The sequence below is a fragment of the Gadus chalcogrammus genome, chromosome 18 (assembly GCF_026213295.1).
Source record: "Gadus chalcogrammus isolate NIFS_2021 chromosome 18, NIFS_Gcha_1.0, whole genome shotgun sequence".
In the NCBI taxonomy this organism is placed as follows: domain Eukaryota; kingdom Metazoa; phylum Chordata; class Actinopteri; order Gadiformes; family Gadidae; genus Gadus; species Gadus chalcogrammus.
In genome coordinates this window covers 22,629,444-22,652,427 of record NC_079429.1, presented here as the reverse complement: position 1 = coordinate 22,652,427, position 22,984 = coordinate 22,629,444, and the positions used below count along the sequence as shown (strand labels likewise).

The 22,984-nt window shown below is 37.2% G+C and overlaps 23 non-coding genes across 23 annotated transcripts; all 23 read right to left on the bottom strand.

The window, feature by feature from the left end:
• Nucleotides 1-37: 37 nt before the first annotated feature.
• trnam-cau (transfer RNA methionine (anticodon CAU)) lies at nucleotides 38-110 on the bottom strand. The gene has a single exon. It is a non-coding gene; the product is annotated as a tRNA-Met (tRNA).
• Nucleotides 111-810: 700 nt separating this feature from the next.
• trnam-cau (transfer RNA methionine (anticodon CAU)) lies at nucleotides 811-883 on the bottom strand. Its single transcript has one exon. It is a non-coding gene; the product is annotated as a tRNA-Met (tRNA).
• An 861-nt stretch (nucleotides 884-1,744) lies between these two features.
• Nucleotides 1,745-1,817, bottom strand: trnam-cau (transfer RNA methionine (anticodon CAU)). Its single transcript has one exon. It is a non-coding gene; the product is annotated as a tRNA-Met (tRNA).
• A 701-nt stretch (nucleotides 1,818-2,518) lies between these two features.
• trnam-cau (transfer RNA methionine (anticodon CAU)) lies at nucleotides 2,519-2,591 on the bottom strand. The gene has a single exon. It is a non-coding gene; the product is annotated as a tRNA-Met (tRNA).
• A 1,794-nt stretch (nucleotides 2,592-4,385) lies between these two features.
• On the bottom strand, nucleotides 4,386-4,458 carry trnam-cau (transfer RNA methionine (anticodon CAU)). The gene has a single exon. It is a non-coding gene; the product is annotated as a tRNA-Met (tRNA).
• A 700-nt stretch (nucleotides 4,459-5,158) lies between these two features.
• On the bottom strand, nucleotides 5,159-5,231 carry trnam-cau (transfer RNA methionine (anticodon CAU)). Its single transcript has one exon. It is a non-coding gene; the product is annotated as a tRNA-Met (tRNA).
• Nucleotides 5,232-6,974: 1,743 nt separating this feature from the next.
• Nucleotides 6,975-7,047, bottom strand: trnam-cau (transfer RNA methionine (anticodon CAU)). The gene has a single exon. It is a non-coding gene; the product is annotated as a tRNA-Met (tRNA).
• Nucleotides 7,048-7,908: 861 nt separating this feature from the next.
• On the bottom strand, nucleotides 7,909-7,981 carry trnam-cau (transfer RNA methionine (anticodon CAU)). The gene has a single exon. It is a non-coding gene; the product is annotated as a tRNA-Met (tRNA).
• An 860-nt stretch (nucleotides 7,982-8,841) lies between these two features.
• trnam-cau (transfer RNA methionine (anticodon CAU)) lies at nucleotides 8,842-8,914 on the bottom strand. Its single transcript has one exon. It is a non-coding gene; the product is annotated as a tRNA-Met (tRNA).
• Nucleotides 8,915-9,616: 702 nt separating this feature from the next.
• Nucleotides 9,617-9,689, bottom strand: trnam-cau (transfer RNA methionine (anticodon CAU)). Its single transcript has one exon. It is a non-coding gene; the product is annotated as a tRNA-Met (tRNA).
• Nucleotides 9,690-10,549: 860 nt separating this feature from the next.
• On the bottom strand, nucleotides 10,550-10,622 carry trnam-cau (transfer RNA methionine (anticodon CAU)). The gene has a single exon. It is a non-coding gene; the product is annotated as a tRNA-Met (tRNA).
• A 701-nt stretch (nucleotides 10,623-11,323) lies between these two features.
• trnam-cau (transfer RNA methionine (anticodon CAU)) lies at nucleotides 11,324-11,396 on the bottom strand. The gene has a single exon. It is a non-coding gene; the product is annotated as a tRNA-Met (tRNA).
• Nucleotides 11,397-12,257: 861 nt separating this feature from the next.
• trnam-cau (transfer RNA methionine (anticodon CAU)) lies at nucleotides 12,258-12,330 on the bottom strand. Its single transcript has one exon. It is a non-coding gene; the product is annotated as a tRNA-Met (tRNA).
• Nucleotides 12,331-13,190: 860 nt separating this feature from the next.
• On the bottom strand, nucleotides 13,191-13,263 carry trnam-cau (transfer RNA methionine (anticodon CAU)). The gene has a single exon. It is a non-coding gene; the product is annotated as a tRNA-Met (tRNA).
• A 700-nt stretch (nucleotides 13,264-13,963) lies between these two features.
• Nucleotides 13,964-14,036, bottom strand: trnam-cau (transfer RNA methionine (anticodon CAU)). Its single transcript has one exon. It is a non-coding gene; the product is annotated as a tRNA-Met (tRNA).
• An 860-nt stretch (nucleotides 14,037-14,896) lies between these two features.
• Nucleotides 14,897-14,969, bottom strand: trnam-cau (transfer RNA methionine (anticodon CAU)). The gene has a single exon. It is a non-coding gene; the product is annotated as a tRNA-Met (tRNA).
• A 700-nt stretch (nucleotides 14,970-15,669) lies between these two features.
• trnam-cau (transfer RNA methionine (anticodon CAU)) lies at nucleotides 15,670-15,742 on the bottom strand. The gene has a single exon. It is a non-coding gene; the product is annotated as a tRNA-Met (tRNA).
• Nucleotides 15,743-16,605: 863 nt separating this feature from the next.
• On the bottom strand, nucleotides 16,606-16,678 carry trnam-cau (transfer RNA methionine (anticodon CAU)). Its single transcript has one exon. It is a non-coding gene; the product is annotated as a tRNA-Met (tRNA).
• An 861-nt stretch (nucleotides 16,679-17,539) lies between these two features.
• trnam-cau (transfer RNA methionine (anticodon CAU)) lies at nucleotides 17,540-17,612 on the bottom strand. The gene has a single exon. It is a non-coding gene; the product is annotated as a tRNA-Met (tRNA).
• A 1,955-nt stretch (nucleotides 17,613-19,567) lies between these two features.
• On the bottom strand, nucleotides 19,568-19,640 carry trnam-cau (transfer RNA methionine (anticodon CAU)). The gene has a single exon. It is a non-coding gene; the product is annotated as a tRNA-Met (tRNA).
• Nucleotides 19,641-20,339: 699 nt separating this feature from the next.
• Nucleotides 20,340-20,412, bottom strand: trnam-cau (transfer RNA methionine (anticodon CAU)). Its single transcript has one exon. It is a non-coding gene; the product is annotated as a tRNA-Met (tRNA).
• A 700-nt stretch (nucleotides 20,413-21,112) lies between these two features.
• On the bottom strand, nucleotides 21,113-21,185 carry trnam-cau (transfer RNA methionine (anticodon CAU)). Its single transcript has one exon. It is a non-coding gene; the product is annotated as a tRNA-Met (tRNA).
• Nucleotides 21,186-22,046: 861 nt separating this feature from the next.
• trnam-cau (transfer RNA methionine (anticodon CAU)) lies at nucleotides 22,047-22,119 on the bottom strand. The gene has a single exon. It is a non-coding gene; the product is annotated as a tRNA-Met (tRNA).
• Nucleotides 22,120-22,984: the final 865 nt, after the last annotated feature.

The window sequence follows — 22,984 nt, the reverse complement described above, 5'->3', positions numbered from 1 at the left end:
TTACAATGCATGATACTAGTTAGTTTCTAAAACTCAATGCCCCGTGTGAGGCTCGAACTCACGACCTTCAGATTATGAGACTGACGCGCTGCCTACTGCGCCAACGAGGCAACTAAAATATAACCATTGAGGCTCATACCAATTTTAGCGCTAAGATCGATACAGAGTATAATTAAAATCCATGTTACACGTATCATGTTAAATCAATAGGAGAATTTGAACTACTGTTGCACACAATTAGGAATGCCATGTTTTATGGCTGTCAAGTCATTTCCTCCCAGAAGCAACTAGGTTCTCAGAAGTAATACCTTCAGAATATTAAGATAGCCTGGAAATCAAGAATCTTTAAACCGGGCACTGGTATCCGATTTTTTTTACAAACATTTTTACAGTATATGATACTATTAAGTTTCTAATACTCTGTGCCCTGTGAGAGGCTCGAACTCACGACCATCAGATTATGAGAATGACATGCTGCCTACTGCACCAACATGGGAACCATTGAACAGCAAGAGTCAGGCTTACAGCAATTGTTGCGCTAAGATTGATATTAAGTATAATAAAAATCCATGTTACACATATTATGTTAAATCAATATGAAAAATTTAACAACTGTTGTGCTCAATGAAGAATGCCATGTGTTATGGCTCTCAAGTAATTTCTTCTCAGAAGCCACAAGATCCTCATAAGTAATTCCTTCAGTATATCATGACAGCCGGGAAATGAAGTTTCTTTGAACCGGGCACGGGTATCCGATTTTTTTACAAACATTTTTACAATGCATGATACTTGTTAGTTTCTAAAACTCTATGCCCCGTGTGAGGCTCGAACTCACGACCTTCAGATTATGAGACTGACGCGCTGCCTACTGCGCCAACGAGGCAACCAGATCACAATCATTCAGGCTCATACCAATGTTTGCGCTAAGATCGATACAGAGTATAATTAAAATCCATGTTACACGTATCATGTTAAATCAATAGGAGAATTTGAACTACTGTTGTACACAATTAGGAATGCCATGTTTTATGGCTGTCAAGTAATTTCTTCCCAGAAGCAACAAGGTTCTCAGAAGTAATACCTTCAGAATATTAAGATAGCCTGGAAATCAAGAATCTTTAAACCGGGCACTGGTATCCGATTTTTTTTACAAACATTTTTACAATATATGATACTATTTAGTTTCTAAAACTCTGTCAAGTCATTTCTTCCCAGAAGCAACAAGGTTCTCAGAAGTAATGCCTTCAGAATATTAAGATAGCCTGGAAATCAAGAATCTTTAAACCGGGCACTGGTATCCGATTTTTTTTACAAACATTTTTACAATATATGATCCTATTTAGTTTCTAAAACTCTGTGCCCTGTGAGAGGCTCGAACTCACGACCTTCAGATTATGCGAATGACTTGCTGCCTACTGCACCAACGAGGGAACCAGTGAACAGCAAGAGTCAGGCTTAGAGCAATTTTTGCGCTTTGATTGATATTAAGTATGAATAAAAATCCACGTAACACATAATATATAAATCATTATGACAACTTGCACTACTGTTGTACTCAATTAAGGATGCCATGTTTTATGGCTGTCAAGTAATTTCTTCTCAGAAGCCACAAGATCCTCATAAGTAATACCTTCCGTACATTAAGACAGCCTGGAAATGAAGTTTCTTTAAACCGGGCACGGGTATCCGATTTTTTTGCAAACATTTTTACAATGCATGATACTAGTTAGTTTCTAAAACTCAATGCCCCGTGTGAGGCTCGAACTCACGACCTTCAGATTATGAGACTGACGCGCTGCCTACTGCGCCAACGAGGCAACTAAAACATAACCATTGAGGCTCATACCAATTTTAGCGCTAAGATCGATACAGAGTATAATTAAAATCCATGTTACACGTATCATGTTAAATCAATAGGAGAATTTGAACTACTGTTGCACACAATTAGGAATGCCATGTTTTATGGCTGTCAAGTCATTTCCTCCCAGAAGCAACTAGGTTCTCAGAAGTAATACCTTCAGAATATTAAGATAGCCTGGAAATCAAGAATCTTTAAACCGGGCACTGGTATCCGATTTTTTTTTACAAACATTTTTACAGTATATGATACTATTAAGTTTCTAATACTCTGTGCCCTGTGAGAGGCTCGAACTCACGACCATCAGATTATGAGAATGACATGCTGCCTACTGCACCAACATGGGAACCATTGAACAGCAAGAGTCAGGCTTACAGCAATTTTTGCGCTAAGATTGATATTAAGTATAATAAAAATCCATGTTACACATATTATGTTAAATCAATATGAAAAATTTAACTACTGTTGTGCTCAATGAAGAATGCCATGTGTTATGGCTCTCAAGTAATTTCTTCTCAGAAGCCACAAGATTCTCATAAGTAATTCCTTCAGTATATCATGACAGCCGGGAAATGAAGTTTCTTTGAACCGGGCACGGGTATCCGATTTTTTTACAAACATTTTTACAATGCATGATACTTGTTAGTTTCTAAAACTCTATGCCCCGTGTGAGGCTCGAACTCACGACCTTCAGATTATGAGACTGACGCGCTGCCTACTGCGCCAACGAGGCAACCAGATCACAATCATTCAGGCTCATACCAATGTTTGCGCTAAGATCGATACAGAGTATAATTAAAATCCATGTTACACGTATCATGTTAAATCAATAGGAGAATTTGAACTACTGTTGTACACAATTAGGAATGCCATGTTTTATGGCTGTCAAGTCATTTCTTCCCAGAAGCAACAAGGTTCTCAGAAGTAATACCTTCAGAATATTAGATAGGCCTGGAAATCAAGAATCTTTAAACCGGGCACTGGTATCCGATTTTTTTTACAAACATTTTTACAATATATGATACTATTTAGTTTCTAAAACTCTGTCAAGTCATTTCTTCCCAGAAGCAACAAGGTTCTCAGAAGTAATACCTTCAGAATATTAAGATAGCCTGGAAATCAAGAATCTTTAAACCGGGCACTGGTATCCGATTTTTTTTACAAACATTTTTACAATATATGATACTATTTAGTTTCTAATACTCTGTGCCCTGTGAGAGGCTCGAACTCACGACCATCAGATTATGAGAATGACGTGCTGCCTACTGCACCAACATGGGAACCATTGAGCAGCAAGAGTCAGGCTTACAGCAATTTTTGCGCTAAGATTGATATTAAGTATAATAAAAATCCATGTTACACATATTATGTTAAATCAATATGAAAAATTTAACTACTGTTGTGCTCAATGAAGAATGCCATGTGTTATGGCTCTCAAGTAATTTCTTCTCAGAAGCCACAAGATCCTCATAAGTAATTCCTTCAGTATATCATGACAGCCGGGAAATGAAGTTTCTTTGAACCGGGCACGGGTATCCGATTTTTTTACAAACATTTTTACAATGCATGATACTTGTTAGTTTCTAAAACTCTATGCCCCGTTTGAGGCTCGAACTCACGACCTTCAGATTATGAGACTGACGCGCTGCCTACTGCGCCAACGAGGCAACCAGATCACAATCATTGCAGGCTCATACCAATTTTGCGCTAAGATCGATACAGAGTATAATTAAAATCCATGTTACACGTATCATGTTAAATCAATAGGAGAATTTGAACTACTGTTGTACACAATTAGGAATGCCATGTTTTATGGCTGTCAAGTCATTTCTTCCCAGAAGCAACAAGGTTCTCAGAAGTAATACCTTCAGAATATTAAGATAGCCTGGAAATCAAGAATCTTTAAACCGGGCACTGGTATCCGATTTTTTTTACAAACATTTTTACAATATATGATACTATTTAGTTTCTAAAACTCTGTCAAGTCATTTCTTCCCAGAAGCAACAAGGTTCTCAGAAGTAATGCCTTCAGAATATTAAGATAGCCTGGAAATCAAGAATCTTTAAACCGGGCACTGGTATCCGATTTTTTTTACAAACATTTTTACAATATATGATACTATTTAGTTTCTAAAACTCTGTGCCCTGTGAGAGGCTCGAACTCACGACCTTCAGATTATGCGAATGACTTGCTGCCTACTGCACCAACGAGGGAACCAGTGAACAGCAAGAGTCAGGCTTAGAGCAATTTTTGCGCTTTGATTGATATTAAGTATAATAAAAATCCACGTAACACATAATATATAAATCATTATGACAACTTGCACTACTGTTGTACTCAATTAAGGATGCCATGTTTTATGGCTGTCAAGTAATTTCTTCTCAGAAGCCACAAGATCCTCATAAGTAATACCTTCCGTACATTAAGACAGCCTGGAAATGAAGTTTCTTTAAACCGGGCACGGGTATCCGATTTTTTTACAAACATTTTTACAATGCATGATACTAGTTAGTTTCTAAAACTCAATGCCCCGTGTGAGGCTCGAACTCACGACCTTCAGATTATGAGACTGACGCGCTGCCTACTGCGCCAACGAGGCAACTAAACATATACCATTGAGGCTCATACCAATTTTAGCGCTAAGATCGATACAGAGTATAATTAAAATCCATGTTACACGTATCATGTTAAATCAATAGGAGAATTTGAACTACTGTTGCACACAATTAGGAATGCCATGTTTTATGGCTGTCAAGTCATTTCCTCCCAGAAGCAACTAGGTTCTCAGAAGTAATACCTTCAGAATATTAAGATAGCCTGGAAATCAAGAATCTTTAAACCGGGCACTGGTACCCGATTTTTTTTACAAACATTTTTACAGTATATGATACTATTAAGTTTCTAATACTCTGTGCCCTGTGAGAGGCTCGAACTCACGACCATCAGATTATGAGAATGACATGCTGCCTACTGCACCAACATGGGAACCATTGAACAGCAAGAGTCAGGCTTACAGCAATTTTTGCGCTAAGATTGATATTAAGTATAATAAAAATCCATGTTACACATATTATGTTAAATCAATATGAAAAATTTAACTACTGTTGTGCTCAATGAAGAATGCCATGTGTTATGGCTCTCAAGTAATTTCTTCTCAGAAGCCACAAGATTCTCATAAGTAATTCCTTCAGTATATCATGACAGCCGGGAAATGAAGTTTCTTTGAACCGGGCACGGGTATCCGATTTTTTTACAAACATTTTTACAATGCATGATACTTGTTAGTTTCTAAAACTCTATGCCCCGTGTGAGGCTCGAACTCACGACCTTCAGATTATGAGACTGACGCGCTGCCTACTGCGCCAACGAGGCAACCAGATCACAATCATTGCAGGCTCATACCAATGTTTAGCGCTAAGATCGATACAGAGTATAATTAAAATCCATGTTACACGTATCATGTTAAATCAATAGGAGAATTTGAACTACTGTTGTACACAATTAGGAATGCCATGTTTTATGGCTGTCAAGTCATTTCTTCCCAGAAGCAACAAGGTTCTCAGAAGTAATACCTTCAGAATATTAAGATAGCCTGGAAATCAAGAATCTTTAAACCGGGCACTGGTATCCGATTTTTTTTACAAACATTTTTACAATATATGATACCTATTTAGTTTCTAAAACTCTGTCAAGTCATTTCTTCCCAGAAGCAACAAGGTTCTCAGAAGTAATACCTTCAGAATATTAAGATAGTCTGGAAATCAAGAATCTTTAAACCGGGCACTGGTATCCGATTTTTTTTACAAACATTTTTACAATATATGATACTATTAAGTTTCTAATACTCTGTGCCCTGTGAGAGGCTCGAACTCACGACCATCAGATTATGAGAATGACATGCTGCCTACTGCACCAACATGGGAACCATTGAACAGCAAGAGTCAAGCTTACAGCAATTTTTTGCGCTAAGATTGATATTAAGTATAATAAAAATCCATGTTACACATATTACGTTAAATCAATATGAAAAATTGAACTACTGTTGTGCTCAATGAAGAATTCCATGTGTTATGGCTCTCAAGTAATTTCTTCTCAGAAGCCACAAGATTCTCATAAGTAATTCCTTCAGTATATCATGACTGCCGGGAAATGAAGTTCTTTGAACCGGGCACGGGTATCCGATTTTTTTACAAACATTTTTACAATGCATGATACTTGTTAGTTGCTAAAACTCTATGCCCCGTGTGAGGCTCGAACTCACGACCTTCAGATTATGAGACTGACGCGCTGCCTACTAGAGTATAACTAGATTATATTTAAAGTCCATGTTACACGTATCATGTTAAATCAATAGGAGAATTTGAACTACTGTTGTACACAATTAGGAATGCCATGTTTTATGGCTGTCAAGTAATTTCTTCCCAGAAGCAACAAGGTTCTCAGAAGTAATACCTTCAGAATATTAAGATAGCCTGGAAATCAAGAATCTTTAAACCGGGCACTGGTATCCGATTTTTTTTACAAACATTTTTACAATATATGATACTATTTAGTTTCTAAAACTCTGTCAAGTCATTTCTTCCCAGAAGCAACAAGGTTCTCAGAAGTAATGCCTTCAGAATATTAAGATAGCCTGGAAATCAAGAATCTTTAAACCGGGCACTGGTATCCGATTTTTTTTTACAAACATTTTTACAATATATGATACTATTTAGTTTCTAAAACTCTGTGCCCTGTGAGAGGCTCGAACTCACGACCTTCAGATTATGCGAATGACTTGCTGCCTACTGCACCAACGAGGGAACCAGTGAACAGCAAGAGTCAGGCTTAGAGCAATTTTTGCGCTTTGATTGATATTAAGTATAATAAAAATCCACGTAACACATAATATATAAATCATTATGACAACTTGCACTACTGTTGTACTCAATTAAGGATGCCATGTTTTATGGCTGTCAAGTAATTTCTTCTCAGAAGCCACAAGATCCTCATAAGTAATACCTTCCGTACATTAAGACAGCCTGGAAATGAAGTTTCTTTAAACCGGGCACGGGTATCCGATTTTTTTACAAACATTTTTACAATGCATGATACTAGTTAGTTTCTAAAACTCAATGCCCCGTGTGAGGCTCGAACTCACGACCTTCAGATTATGAGACTGACGCGCTGCCTACTGCGCCAACGAGGCAACTAAACATAACCATTGAGGCTCATACCAATTTTAGCGCTAAGATCGATACAGAGTATAATTAAAATCCATGTTACACGTATCATGTTAAATCAATAGGAGAATTTGAACTACTGTTGCACACAATTAGGAATGCCATGTTTTATGGCTGTCAAGTCATTTCCTCCCAGAAGCAACTAGGTTCTCAGAAGTAATACCTTCAGAATATTAAGATAGCCTGGAAAATCAAGAATCTATTAAACCGGGCACTGGTATCCCGATTTTTTTACAAACAGTTTTACAATATATGATACTATTTAGTTTCTAAAACTCTGTCAGAGTCATTTCTTCCAGAAGCACAGGTTGCTCAGAAGTAATACCTCAGAATATTAAGATAGCCTGGAAATCAGAATCTTTAAAACCGGGCACGGTATCCTATTTTTTTACAAACATTTTTACAATATATGATACTATTTAGTTTCTATAAAACTCTGTGCCCTGTGAGAGGCTCGAACTCACGACCATCAGATTATGAGAATGACATGCTGCCTACTGCACCAACATGGGAACCATTGAACAGCAAGAGTCAGGCTTACAGCAATTTTTGCGCTAAGATTGATATTAAGTATAATAAAAATCCATGTTACACATATTATGTTAAATCAATATGAAAAATTTAACTACTGTTGTGCTCAATGAAGAATGCCATGTGTTATGGCTCTCAAGTAATTTCTTCTCAGAAGCCACAAGATTCTCATAAGTAATTCCTTCAGTATATCATGACAGCCGGGAAATGAAGTTTCTTTGAACCGGGCACTGGTATCCGATTTTTTTTACAAACATTTTTACAATATATGATACTATTTAGTTTCTAAAACTCTATGCCCCGTGTGAGGCTCGAACTCACGACCTTCAGATTATGAGACTGACGCGCTGCCTACTGCGCCAACGAGGCAACCAGATCACAATCATTCAGGCTCATACCAATGTTTGCGCTAAGATCGATACAGAGTATAATTAAAATCCATGTTACACGTATCATGTTAAATCAATAGGAGAATTTGAACTACTGTTGTACACAATTAGGAATGCCATGTTTTATGGCTGTCAAGTCATTTCTTCCCAGAAGCAACAAGGTTCTCAGAAGTAATACCTTCAGAATATTAAGATAGCCTGGAAATCAAGAATCTTTAAACCGGGCACTGGTATCCGATTTTTTTTTACAAACATTTTTACAATATATGATACTATTTAGTTTCTAAAACTCTGTCAAGTCATTTCTTCCCAGAAGCAACAAGGTTCTCAGAAGTAATGCCTTCAGAATATTAAGATAGCCTGGAAATCAAGAATCTTTAAACCGGGCACTGGTATCCGATTTTTTTTACAAACATTTTTACAATATATGATACTATTTAGTTTCTAAAACTCTGTGCCCTGTGAGAGGCTCGAACTCACGACCTTCAGATTATGCGAATGACTTGCTGCCTACTGCACCAACGAGGGAACCAGTGAACAGCAAGAGTCAGGCTTAGAGCAATTTTTGCGCTTGATTGATATTAAGTATAATAAAAATCCACGTAACACATAATATATAAATCATTATGACAACTTGCACTACTGTTGTACTCAATTAAGGATGCCATGTTTTATGGCTGTCAAGTAATTTCTTCTCAGAAGCCACAAGATCCTCATAAGTAATACCCTCCGTACATTAAGACAGCCTGGAAATGAAGTTTCTTTAAACCGGGCACGGGTATCCGATTTTTTTACAAACATTTTTACAATGCATGATACTAGTTAGTTTCTAAAACTCAATGCCCCGTGTGAGGCTCGAACTCACGACCTTCAGATTATGAGACTGACGCGCTGCCTACTGCGCCAACGAGGCAACTGAAATATAACCATTGAGGCTCATACCAATTTTAGCGCTAAGATCGATACAGAGTATAATTAAAATCCATGTTACACGTATCATGTTAAATCAATAGGAGAATTTGAACTACTGTTGCACACAATTAGGAATGCCATGTTTTATGGCTGTCAAGTCATTTCCTCCCAGAAGCAACTAGGTTCTCAGAAGTAATACCTTCAGAATATTAAGATAGCCTGGAAATCAAGAATCTTTAAACCGGGCACTGGTATCCGATTTTTTTTTTACAAACATTTTTACAGTATATGATACTATTAAGTTTCTAATACTCTGTGCCCTGTGAGAGGCTCGAACTCACGACCATCAGATTATGAGAATGACATGCTGCCTACTGCACCAACATGGGAACCATTGAACAGCAAGAGTCAGGCTTACAGCAATTGTTGCGCTAAGATTGATATTAAGTATAATAAAAATCCATGTTACACATATTATGTTAAATCAATATGAAAAATTTAACAACTGTTGTGCTCAATGAAGAATGCCATGTGTTATGGCTCTCAAGTAATTTCTTCTCAGAAGCCACAAGATCCTCATAAGTAATTCCTTCAGTATATCATGACAGCCGGGAAATGAAGTTTCTTTGAACCGGGCACGGGTATCCGATTTTTTTACAAACATTTTTACAATGCATGATACTTGTTAGTTTCTAAAACTCTATGCCCCGTGTGAGGCTCGAACTCACGACCTTCAGATTATGAGACTGACGCGCTGCCTACTGCGCCAACGAGGCAACCAGATCACAATCATTCAGGCTCATACCAATGTTTGCGCTAAGATCGATACAGAGTATAATTAAAATCCATGTTACACGTATCATGTTAAATCAATAGGAGAATTTGAACTACTGTTGTACACAATTAGGAATGCCATGTTTTATGGCTGTCAAGTAATTTCTTCCCAGAAGCAACAAGGTTCTCAGAAGTAATACCTTCAGAATATTAAGATAGCCTGGAAATCAAGAATCTTTAAACCGGGCACTGGTATCCGATTTTTTTTACAAACATTTTTACAATATATGATACTATTTAGTTTCTAAAACTCTGTCAAGTCATTTCTTCCCAGAAGCAACAAGGTTCTCAGAAGTAATGCCTTCAGAATATTAAGATAGCCTGGAAATCAAGAATCTTTAAACCGGGCACTGGTATCCGATTTTTTTTACAAACATTTTTACAATATATGATCCTATTTAGTTTCTAAAACTCTGTGCCCTGTGAGAGGCTCGAACTCACGACCTTCAGATTATGCGAATGACTTGCTGCCTACTGCACCAACGAGGGAACCAGTGAACAGCAAGAGTCAGGCTTAGAGCAATTTTTGCGCTTTGATTGATATTAAGTATAATAAAAATCCACGTAACACATAATATATAAATCATTATGACAACTTGCACTACTGTTGTACTCAATTAAGGATGCCATGTTTTATGGCTGTCAAGTAATTTCTTCTCAGAAGCCACAAGATCCTCATAAGTAATACCTTCCGTACATTAAGACAGCCTGGAAATGAAGTTTCTTTAAACCGGGCACGGGTATCCGATTTTTTTGCAAACATTTTTACAATGCATGATACTAGTTAGTTTCTAAAACTCAATGCCCCGTGTGAGGCTCGAACTCACGACCTTCAGATTATGAGACTGACGCGCTGCCTACTGCGCCAACGAGGCAACTAAAACATAACCATTGAGGCTCATACCAATTTTAGCGCTAAGATCGATACAGAGTATAATTAAAATCCATGTTACACGTATCATGTTAAATCAATAGGAGAATTTGAACTACTGTTGCACACAATTAGGAATGCCATGTTTTATGGCTGTCAAGTCATTTCCTCCCAGAAGCAACTAGGTTCTCAGAAGTAATACCTTCAGAATATTAAGATAGCCTGGAAATCAAGAATCTTTAAACCGGGCACTGGTATCCGATTTTTTTTACAAACATTTTTACAGTATATGATACTATTAAGTTTCTAATACTCTGTGCCCTGTGAGAGGCTCGAACTCACGACCATCAGATTATGAGAATGACATGCTGCCTACTGCACCAACATGGGAACCATTGAACAGCAAGAGTCAGGCTTACAGCAATTTTTGCGCTAAGATTGATATTAAGTATAATAAAAATCCATGTTACACATATTATGTTAAATCAATATGAAAAATTTAACTACTGTTGTGCTCAATGAAGAATGCCATGTGTTATGGCTCTCAAGTAATTTCTTCTCAGAAGCCACAAGATTCTCATAAGTAATTCCTTCAGTATATCATGACAGCCGGGAAATGAAGTTTCTTTGAACCGGGCACGGGTATCCGATTTTTTTTACAAACATTTTTACAATGCATGATACTTGTTAGTTTCTAAAACTCTATGCCCCGTGTGAGGCTCGAACTCACGACCTTCAGATTATGAGACTGACGCGCTGCCTACTGCGCCAACGAGGCAACCAGATCACAATCATTCAGGCTCATACCAATGTTTGCGCTAAGATCGATACAGAGTATAATTAAAATCCATGTTACACGTATCATGTTAAATCAATAGGAGAATTTGAACTACTGTTGTACACAATTAGGAATGCCATGTTTTATGGCTGTCAAGTCATTTCTTCCCAGAAGCAACAAGGTTCTCAGAAGTAATACCTTCAGAATATTAAGATGGCCTGGAAATCAAGAATCTTTAAACCGGGCACTGGTATCCGATTTTTTTTACAAACATTTTTACAATATATGATACTATTTAGTTTCTAAAACTCTGTCAAGTCATTTCTTCCCAGAAGCAACAAGGTTCTCAGAAGTAATACCTTCAGAATATTAAGATAGCCTGGAAATCAAGAATCTTTAAACCGGGCACTGGTATCCGATTTTTTTTACAAACATTTTTACAATATATGATACTATTTAGTTTCTAATACTCTGTGCCCTGTGAGAGGCTCGAACTCACGACCATCAGATTATGAGAATGACGTGCTGCCTACTGCACCAACATGGGAACCATTGAGCAGCAAGAGTCAGGCTTACAGCAATTTTTGCGCTAAGATTGATATTAAGTATAATAAAAATCCATGTTACACATATTATGTTAAATCAATATGAAAAATGTAACTACTGTTGTGCTCAATGAAGAATGCCATGTGTTATGGCTCTCAAGTAATTTCTTCTCAGAAGCCACAAGATCCTCATAAGTAATTCCTTCAGTATATCATGACAGCCGGGAAATGAAGTTTCTTTGAACCGGGCACGGGTATCCGATTTTTTTACAAACATTTTTACAATGCATGATACTTGTTAGTTTCTAAAACTCTATGCCCCGTGTGAGGCTCGAACTCACGACCTTCAGATTATGAGACTGACGCGCTGCCTACTGCGCCAACGAGGCAACCAGATCACAATCATTCAGGCTCATACCAATGTTTGCGCTAAGATCGATACAGAGTATAATTAAAATCCATGTTACACGTATCATGTTAAATCAATAGGAGAATTTGAACTACTGTTGTACACAATTAGGAATGCCATGTTTTATGGCTGTCAAGTCATTTCTTCCCAGAAGCAACAAGGTTCTCAGAAGTAATACCTTCAGAATATTAAGATAGCCTGGAAATCAAGAATCTTTAAACCGGGCACTGGTATCCGATTTTTTTTACAAACATTTTTACAATATATGATACTATTTAGTTTCTAAAACTCTGTCAAGTCATTTCTTCCCAGAAGCAACAAGGTTCTCAGAAGTAATGCCTTCAGAATATTAAGATAGCCTGGAAATCAAGAATCTTTAAACCGGGCACTGGTATCCGATTTTTTTTACAAACATTTTTACAATATATGATACTATTTAGTTTCTAAAACTCTGTGCCCTGTGAGAGGCTCGAACTCACGACCTTCAGATTATGCGAATGACTTGCTGCCTACTGCACCAACGAGGGAACCAGTGAACAGCAAGAGTCAGGCTTAGAGCAATTTTTGCGCTTTGATTGATATTAAGTATAATAAAAATCCACGTAACACATAATATATAAATCATTATGACAACTTGCACTACTGTTGTACTCAATTAAGGATGCCATGTTTTATGGCTGTCAAGTAATTTCTTCTCAGAAGCCACAAGATCCTCATAAGTAATACCTTCCGTACATTAAGACAGCCTGGAAATGAAGTTTCTTTAAACCGGGCACGGGTATCCGATTTTTTTACAAACATTTTTACAATGCATGATACTAGTTAGTTTCTAAAACTCAATGCCCCGTGTGAGGCTCGAACTCACGACCTTCAGATTATGAGACTGACGCGCTGCCTACTGCGCCAACGAGGCAACTAAAATATAACCATTGAGGCTCATACCAATTTTAGCGCTAAGATCGATACAGAGTATAATTAAAATCCATGTTACACGTATCATGTTAAATCAATAGGAGAATTTGAACTACTGTTGCACACAATTAGGAATGCCATGTTTTATGGCTGTCAAGTCATTTCCTCCCAGAAGCAACTAGGTTCTCAGAAGTAATACCTTCAGAATATTAAGATAGCCTGGAAATCAAGAATCTTTAAACCGGGCACTGGTATCCGATTTTTTTTACAAACATTTTTACAGTATATGATACTATTAAGTTTCTAATACTCTGTGCCCTGTGAGAGGCTCGAACTCACGACCATCAGATTATGAGAATGACATGCTGCCTACTGCACCAACATGGGAACCATTGAACAGCAAGAGTCAGGCTTACAGCAATTTTTGCGCTAAGATTGATATTAAGTATAATAAAAATCCATGTTACACATATTATGTTAAATCAATATGAAAAATTTAACTACTGTTGTGCTCAATGAAGAATGCCATGTGTTATGGCTCTCAAGTAATTTCTTCTCAGAAGCCACAAGATCCTCATAAGTAATTCCTTCAGTATATCATGACAGCCGGGAAATGAAGTTTCTTTGAACCGGGCACGGGTATCCGATTTTTTTACAAACATTTTTACAATGCATGATACTTGTTAGTTTCTAAAACTCTATGCCCCGTGTGAGGCTCGAACTCACGACCTTCAGATTATGAGACTGACGCGCTGCCTACTGCGCCAACGAGGCAACCAGATCACAATCATTCAGGCTCATACCAATGTTTGCGCTAAGATCGATACAGAGTATAATTAAAATCCATGTTACACGTATCATGTTAAATCAATAGGAGAATTTGAACTACTGTTGTACACAATTAGGAATGCCATGTTTTATGGCTGTCAAGTAATTTCTTCCCAGAAGCAACAAGGTTCTCAGAAGTAATACCTTCAGAATATTAAGATAGCCTGGAAATCAAGAATCTTTAAACCGGGCACTGGTATCCGATTTTTTTTACAAACATTTTTACAATATATGATACTATTTAGTTTCTAAAACTCTGTCAAGTCATTTCTTCCCAGAAGCAACAAGGTTCTCAGAAGTAATGCCTTCAGAATATTAAGATAGCCTGGAAATCAAGAATCTTTAAACCGGGCACTGGTATCCGATTTTTTTTACAAACATTTTTACAATATATGATCCTATTTAGTTTCTAAAACTCTGTGCCCTGTGAGAGGCTCGAACTCACGACCTTCAGATTATGCGAATGACTTGCTGCCTACTGCACCAACGAGGGAACCAGTGAACAGCAAGAGTCAGGCTTAGAGCAATTTTTGCGCTTTGATTGATATTAAGTATAATAAAAATCCACGTAACACATAATATATAAATCATTATGACAACTTGCACTACTGTTGTACTCAATTAAGGATGCCATGTTTTATGGCTGTCAAGTAATTTCTTCTCAGAAGCCACAAGATCCTCATAAGTAATACCTTCCGTACATTAAGACAGCCTGGAAATGAAGTTTCTTTAAACCGGGCACGGGTATCCGATTTTTTTGCAAACATTTTTACAATGCATGATACTAGTTAGTTTCTAAAACTCAATGCCCCGTGTGAGGCTCGAACTCACGACCTTCAGATTATGAGACTGACGCGCTGCCTACTGCGCCAACGAGGCAACTAAAATATAACCATTGAGGCTCATACCAATTTTAGCGCTAAGATCGATACAGAGTATAATTAAAATCCATGTTACACGTATCATGTTAAATCAATAGGAGAATTTGAACTACTGTTGCACACAATTAGGAATGCCATGTTTTATGGCTGTCAAGTCATTTCCTCCCAGAAGCAACTAGGTTCTCAGAAGTAATACCTTCAGAATATTAAGATAGCCTGGAAATCAAGAATCTTTAAACCGGGCACTGGTATCCGATTTTTTTTACAAACATTTTTACAGTATATGATACTATTAAGTTTCTAATACTCTGTGCCCTGTGAGAGGCTCGAACTCACGACCATCAGATTATGAGAATGACATGCTGCCTACTGCACCAACATGGGAACCATTGAACAGCAAGAGTCAGGCTTACAGCAATTTTTGCGCTAAGATTGATATTAAGTATAATAAAAATCCATGTTACACATATTATGTTAAATCAATATGAAAAATTTAACTACTGTTGTGCTCAATGAAGAATGCCATGTGTTATGGCTCTCAAGTAATTTCTTCTCAGAAGCCACAAGATTCTCATAAGTAATTCCTTCAGTATATCATGACAGCCGGGAAATGAAGTTTCTTTGAACCGGGCACGGGTATCCGATTTTTTTACAAACATTTTTACAATGCATGATACTTGTTAGTTTCTAAAACTCTATGCCCCGTGTGAGGCTCGAACTCACGACCTTCAGATTATGAGACTGACGCGCTGCCTACTGCGCCAACGAGGCAACCAGATCACAATCATTCAGGCTCATACCAATGTTTGCGCTAAGATCGATACAGAGTATAATTAAAATCCATGTTACACGTATCATGTTAAATCAATAGGAGAATTTGAACTACTGTTGTACACAATTAGGAATGCCATGTTTTATGGCTGTCAAGTCATTTCTTCCCAGAAGCAACAAGGTTCTCAGAAGTAATACCTTCAGAATATTAAGATGGCCTGGAAATCAAGAATCTTTAAACCGGGCACTGGTATCCGATTTTTTTTTACAAACATTTTTACAATATATGATACTATTTAGTTTCTAAAACTCTGTCAAGTCATTTCTTCCCAGAAGCAACAAGGTTCTCAGAAGTAATACCTTCAGAATATTAAGATAGCCTGGAAATCAAGAATCTTTAAACCGGGCACTGGTATCCGATTTTTTTTACAAACATTTTTACAATATATGATACTATTTAGTTTCTAATACTCTGTGCCCTGTGAGAGGCTCGAACTCACGACCATCAGATTATGAGAATGACGTGCTGCCTACTGCACCAACATGGGAACCATTGAGCAGCAAGAGTCAGGCTTACAGCAATTTTTGCGCTAAGATTGATATTAAGTATAATAAAAATCCACTGTAACACATATATATTAAATCAATATGATAAATTTAACTACTGTTGTTCTCAATGAAGAATGCCATGTGTTATGGCTGTCAAGTAATTTCTTCTCAGAAGCCACAAGATTCTCATAAGTAATTACCTTCAGTATATCATGACAGCCTGGAAATGAAGTTTCTTTAAACCGGGCACGGGTATCCGATTTTTTTACAAACATTTTTACAATGCATGATACTAGTTAGTTTCTAAAACTCTATGCCCCGTGTGAGGCTCGAACTCACGACCTTCAGATTATGAGACTGACGCGCTGCCTACTGCGCCAACGAGGCAACCAGATCACAACCATTCAGGCTCATACCAATTTTTGCGCTAAGATCGATACAGAGTATAATTAAAATCCATGTTACACGTATCATGTTAAATCAATAGGAGAATTTGAACTACTGTTGTACACAATTAGGAATGCCATGTTTTATGGCTGTCAAGTCATTTCTTCCCAGAAGCAACAAGGTTCTCAGAAGTAATACCTTCAGAATATTAAGATAGCCTGGAAATCAAGAATCATTTAACCGGGCACTGGTATCCGATTTTTTTTACAAACATTTTTACAATATATGATACTATTTAGTTTCTAAAACTCTGTCAAGTCATTTCTTCCCAGAAGCAACAAGGTTCTCAGAAGTAATACCTTCAGAATATTAAGATAGCCTGGAAATCAAGAATCTTTAAACCGGGCACTGGTATCCGATTTTTTTTACAAACATTTTTACAATATATGATACTATTTAGTTTCTAAAACTCTGTGCCCTGTGAGAGGCTCGAACTCACGACCTTCAGATTATGCGAATGACGTGCTGCCTACTGCACCAACGAGGGAACCAGTGAACAGCAAGAGTCAGGCTTAGAGCAATTTTTGCGCTTTGATTGATATTAAGTATAATAAAAATCCACGTAACACATAATATATAAATCATTATGACAACTTGCACTACTGTTGTACTCAATTAAGGATGCCATGTTTTATGGCTGTCAAGTAATTTCTTCTCAGAAGCCACAAGATCCTCATAAGTAATACCTTCCGTACATTAAGACAGCCTGGAAATGAAGTTTCTTTAAACCGGGCACGGGTATCCGATTTTTTTACAAACATTTTTACAATGCATGATACTAGTTAGTTTCTAAAAACTCAATGCCCCGTGTGAGGCTCGAACTCACGACCTTCAGATTATGAGACTGACGCGCTGCCTACTGCGCCAACGAGGCAACTAAAACATAACCATTGAGGCTCATACCAATTTTAGCGCTAAGATCGATACAGAGTATAATTAAAATCCATGTTACACGTATCATGTTAAATCAATAGGAGAATTTGAACTACTGTTGCACACAATTAGGAATGCCATGTTTTATGGCTGTCAAGTCATTTCCTCCCAGAAGCAACTAGGTTCTCAGAAGTAATACCTTCAGAATATTAAGATAGCCTGGAAATCAAGAATCTTTAAACCGGGCACTGGTATCCGATTTTTTTTACAAACATTTTTACAATATATGATACTATTTAGTTTCTAAAACTCTGTCAAGTCATTTCTTCCCAAAAGCAACAAGGTTCTCAGAAGTAATACCTTCAGAATATTAAGATAGCCTGGAAATCAAGAATCTTTAAACCGGGCACTGGTATCCGATTTTTTTTACAAACATTTTTACAATATATGATACTATTTAGTTTCTAAAACTCTGTCAAGTCATTTCTTCCCAAAAGCAACAAGGTTCTCAGAAGTAATACCTTCAGAATATTAAGATAGCCTGGAAATCAAGAATCTTTAAACCGGGCACTGGTATCCGATTTTTTTTACAAACATTTTTACAGTATATGATACTATTAAGTTTCTAATACTCTGTGCCCTGTGAGAGGCTCGAACTCACGACCATCAGATTATGAGAATGACATGCTGCCTACTGCACCAACATGGGAACCATTGAACAGCAATAGTCAGGCTTACAGCAATTTTTGCGCTAAGATTGATATTAAGTATAATAAAAATCCATGTTACACATATTATGTTAAATCAATATGAAAAATTTAACTACTGTTGTGCTCAATGAAGAATGCCATGTGTTATGGCTCTCAAGTAATTTCTTCTCAGAAGCCACAAGATTCTCATAAGTAATTCCTTCAGTATATCATGACAGCCGGGAAATGAAGTTTCTTTGAACCGGGCACGGGTATCCGATTTTTTTACAAACATTTTTACAATGCATGATACTTGTTAGTTTCTAAAACTCTATGCCCCGTTTGAGGCTCGAACTCACGACCTTCAGATTATGAGACTGACGCGCTGCCTACTGCGCCAACGAGGCAACCAGATCACAATCATTCAGGCTCATACCAATGTTTGCGCTAAGATCGATACAGAGTATAATTAAAATCCATGTTACACGTATCATGTTAAATCAATAGGAGAATTTGAACTACTGTTGTACACAATTAGGAATGCCATGTTTTATGGCTGTCAAGTAATTTCTTCCCAGAAGCAACAAGGTTCTCAGAAGTAATACCTTCAGAATATTAAGATAGCCTGGAAATCAAGAATCTTTAAACCGGGCACTGGTATCCGATTTTTTTTACAAACATTTTTACAATATATGATACTATTTAGTTTCTAAAAATCCGTCAAGTCATTTCTTCCCAGAAGCAACAAGGTTCTCAGAAGTAATGCCTTCAGAATATTAAGATAGCCTGGAAATCAAGAATCTTTAAACCGGGCACTGGTATCCGATTTTTTTTACAAACATTTTTACAATATATGATACTATTTAGTTTCTAAAACTCTGTGCCCTGTGAGAGGCTCGAACTCACGACCTTCAGATTATGCGAATGACTTGCTGCCTACTGCACCAACGAGGGAACCAGTGAACAGCAAGAGTCAGGCTTAGAGCAATTTTTGCGCTTTGATTGATATTAAGTATAATAAAAATCCACGTAACACATAATATATAAATCATTATGACAACTTGCACTACTGTTGTACTCAATTAAGGATGCCATGTTTTATGGCTGTCAAGTAATTTCTTCTCAGAAGCCACAAGATCCTCATAAGTAATACCTTCCGTACATTAAGACAGCCTGGAAATGAAGTTTCTTTAAACCGGGCACGGGTATCCGATTTTTTTACAAACATTTTTACAATGCATGATACTAGTTAGTTTCTAAAACTCAATGCCCCGTGTGAGGCTCGAACTCACGACCTTCAGATTATGAGACTGACGCGCTGCCTACTGCGCCAACGAGGCAACTAAAAATAACCATTGAGGCTCATACCAATTTTAGCGCTAAGATCGATACAGAGTATAATTAAAATCCATGTTACACGTATCATGTTAAATCAATAGGAGAATTTGAACTACTGTTGCACACAATTAGGAATGCCATGTTTTATGGCTGTCAAGTCATTTCCTCCCAGAAGCAACTAGGTTCTCAGAAGTAATACCTTCAGAATATTAAGATAGCCTGGAAATCAAGAATCTTTAAACCGGGCACTGGTATCCGATTTTTTTTACAAACATTTTTACAGTATATGATACTATTAAGTTTCTAATACTCTGTGCCCTGTGAGAGGCTCGAACTCACGACCAGCAGATTATGAGAATGACATGCTGCCTACTGCACCAACATGGGAACCATTGAACAGCAAGAGTCAGGCTTACAGCAATTGTTGCGCTAAGATTGATATTAAGTATAATAAAAATCCATGTTACACATATTATGTTAAATCAATATGAAAAATTTAACAACTGTTGTGCTCAATGAAGAATGCCATGTGTTATGGCTCTCAAGTAATTTCTTCTCAGAAGCCACAAGATCCTCATAAGTAATTCCTTCAGTATATCATGACAGCCGGGAAATGAAGTTTCTTTGAACCGGGCACGGGTATCCGATTTTTTTACAAACATTTTTACAATGCATGATACTTGTTAGTTTCTAAAACTCTATGCCCCGTGTGAGGCTCGAACTCACGACCTTCAGATTATGAGACTGACGCGCTGCCTACTGCGCCAACGAGGCAACTAAAACATAACCATTGAGGCTCATACCAATTTTAGCGCTAAGATCGATACAGAGTATAATTAAAATCCATGTTACACGTATCATGTTAAATCAATAGGAGAATTTGAACTACTGTTGCACACAATTAGGAATGCCATGTTTTATGGCTGTCAAGTCATTTCCTCCCAGAAGCAACTAGGTTCTCAGAAGTAATACCTTCAGAATATTAAGATAGCCTGGAAATCAAGAATCTTTAAACCGGGCACTGGTATCCGATTTTTTTTACAAACATTTTTACAGTATATGATACTATTAAGTTTCTAATACTCTGTGCCCTGTGAGAGGCTCGAACTCACGACCATCAGATTATGAGAATGACATGCTGCCTACTGCACCAACATGGGAACCATTGAACAGCAAGAGTCAGGCTTACAGCAATTTTTGCGCTAAGATTGATATTAAGTATAATAAAAATCCATGTTACACATATTATGTTAAATCAATATGAAAAATTTAACTACTGTTGTGCTCAATGAAGAATGCCATGTGTTATGGCTCTCAAGTAATTTCTTCTCAGAAGCCACAAGATTCTCATAAGTAATTCCTTCAGTATATCATGACAGCCGGGAAATGAAGTTTCTTTGAACCGGGCACGGGTATCCGATTTTTTTACAAACATTTTTACAATGCATGATACTTGTTAGTTTCTAAAACTCTATGCCCCGTGTGAGGCTCGAACTCACGACCTTCAGATTATGAGACTGACGCGCTGCCTACTGCGCCAACGAGGCAACCAGATCACAATCATTCAGGCTCATACCAATGTTTGCGCTAAGATCGATACAGAGTATAATTAAAATCCATGTTACACGTATCATGTTAAATCAATAGGAGAATTTGAACTACTGTTGTACACAATTAGGAATGCCATGTTTTATGGCTGTCAAGTCATTTCTTCCCAAAAGCAACAAGGTTCTCAGAAGTAATACCTTCAGAATATTAAGATGGCCTGGAAATCAAGAATCTTTAAACCGGGCACTGGTATCCGATTTTTTTTACAAACATTTTTACAATATATGATACTATTTAGTTTCTAAAACTCTGTCAAGTCATTTCTTCCCAGAAGCAACAAGGTTCTCAGAAGTAATACCTTCAGAATATTAAGATAGCCTGGAAATCAAGAATCTTTAAACCGGGCACTGGTATCCGATTTTTTTTACAAACATTTTTACAATATATGATACTATTTAGTTTCTAATACTCTGTGCCCTGTGAGAGGCTCGAACTCACGACCATCAGATTATGAGAATGACGTGCTGCCTACTGCACCAACATGGGAACCATTGAGCAGCAAGAGTCAGGCTTACAGCAATTTTTGCGCTAAGATTGATATTAAGTATAATAAAAATCCATGTTACACATATTATGTTAAATCAATATGAAAAATGTAACTACTGTTGTGCTCAATGAAGAATGCCATGTGTTATGGCTCTCAAGTAATTTCTTCTCAGAAGCCACAAGATCCTCATAAGTAATTCCTTCAGTATATCATGACAGCCGGGAAATGAAGTTTCTTTGAACCGGGCACGGGTATCCGATTTTTTTACAAACATTTTTACAATGCATGATACTTGTTAGTTTCTAAAACTCTATGCCCCGTGTGAGGCTCGAACTCACGACCTTCAGATTATGAGACTGACGCGCTGCCTACTGCGCCAACGAGACAACCAGATCACAACCAATTCAGGCTCATACCAATTTTTGCGCTAAGATCGATACAGAGTATAATTAAAATCCATGTTACACGTATCATGTTAAATCAATAGGAGAATTTGAACTACTGTTGTACACAATTAGGAATGCCATGTTTTATGGCTGTCAAGTCATTTCTTCCCAGAAGCAACAAGGTTCTCAGAAGTAATACCTTCAGAATATTAAGAGAGCCTGGAAATCAAGAATCTTTAAACCGGGCACTGGTATCCGATTTTTTTTACAAACATTTTTACAATATATGATACTATTTAGTTTCTAAAACTCTGTCAAGTAATTTCTTCCCAGAAGCAACAAGGTTCTCAGAAGTAATACCTTCAGAATATTAAGATAGCCTGGAAATCAAGAATCTTTAAACCGGGCACTGGTATCCGATTTTTTTTACAAACATTTTTACAATATATGATACTATTTAGTTTCTAAAAATCTGTGCCCTGTGAGAGGCTCGAACTCACGACCTTCAGATTATGCGAATGACGTGCTGCCTACTGCACCAACAAAACCAGTGAACCGCAAGAGTCAGGCTTAGAGCAATTTTTGCGCTTTGATTGATATTAAGTATAATAAAAATCCACGTAACACATAATATGTAAATCATTATGACAACTTCAACTACTGTTGTACTCAATTAAGGATGCCATGTTTTATGGCTGTCAAGTAATTTCTTCTCAGACGCCACAAGATTCTCATAAGTAATACCTTCCGTACATTAAGACAGCCTGGAAATGAAGTTTCTTTAAACCGGGCACGGGTATCCGATTTTTTTACAAACATTTTTACAATGCATGATACTTGTTAGTTTCTAAAACACTATGCCCCG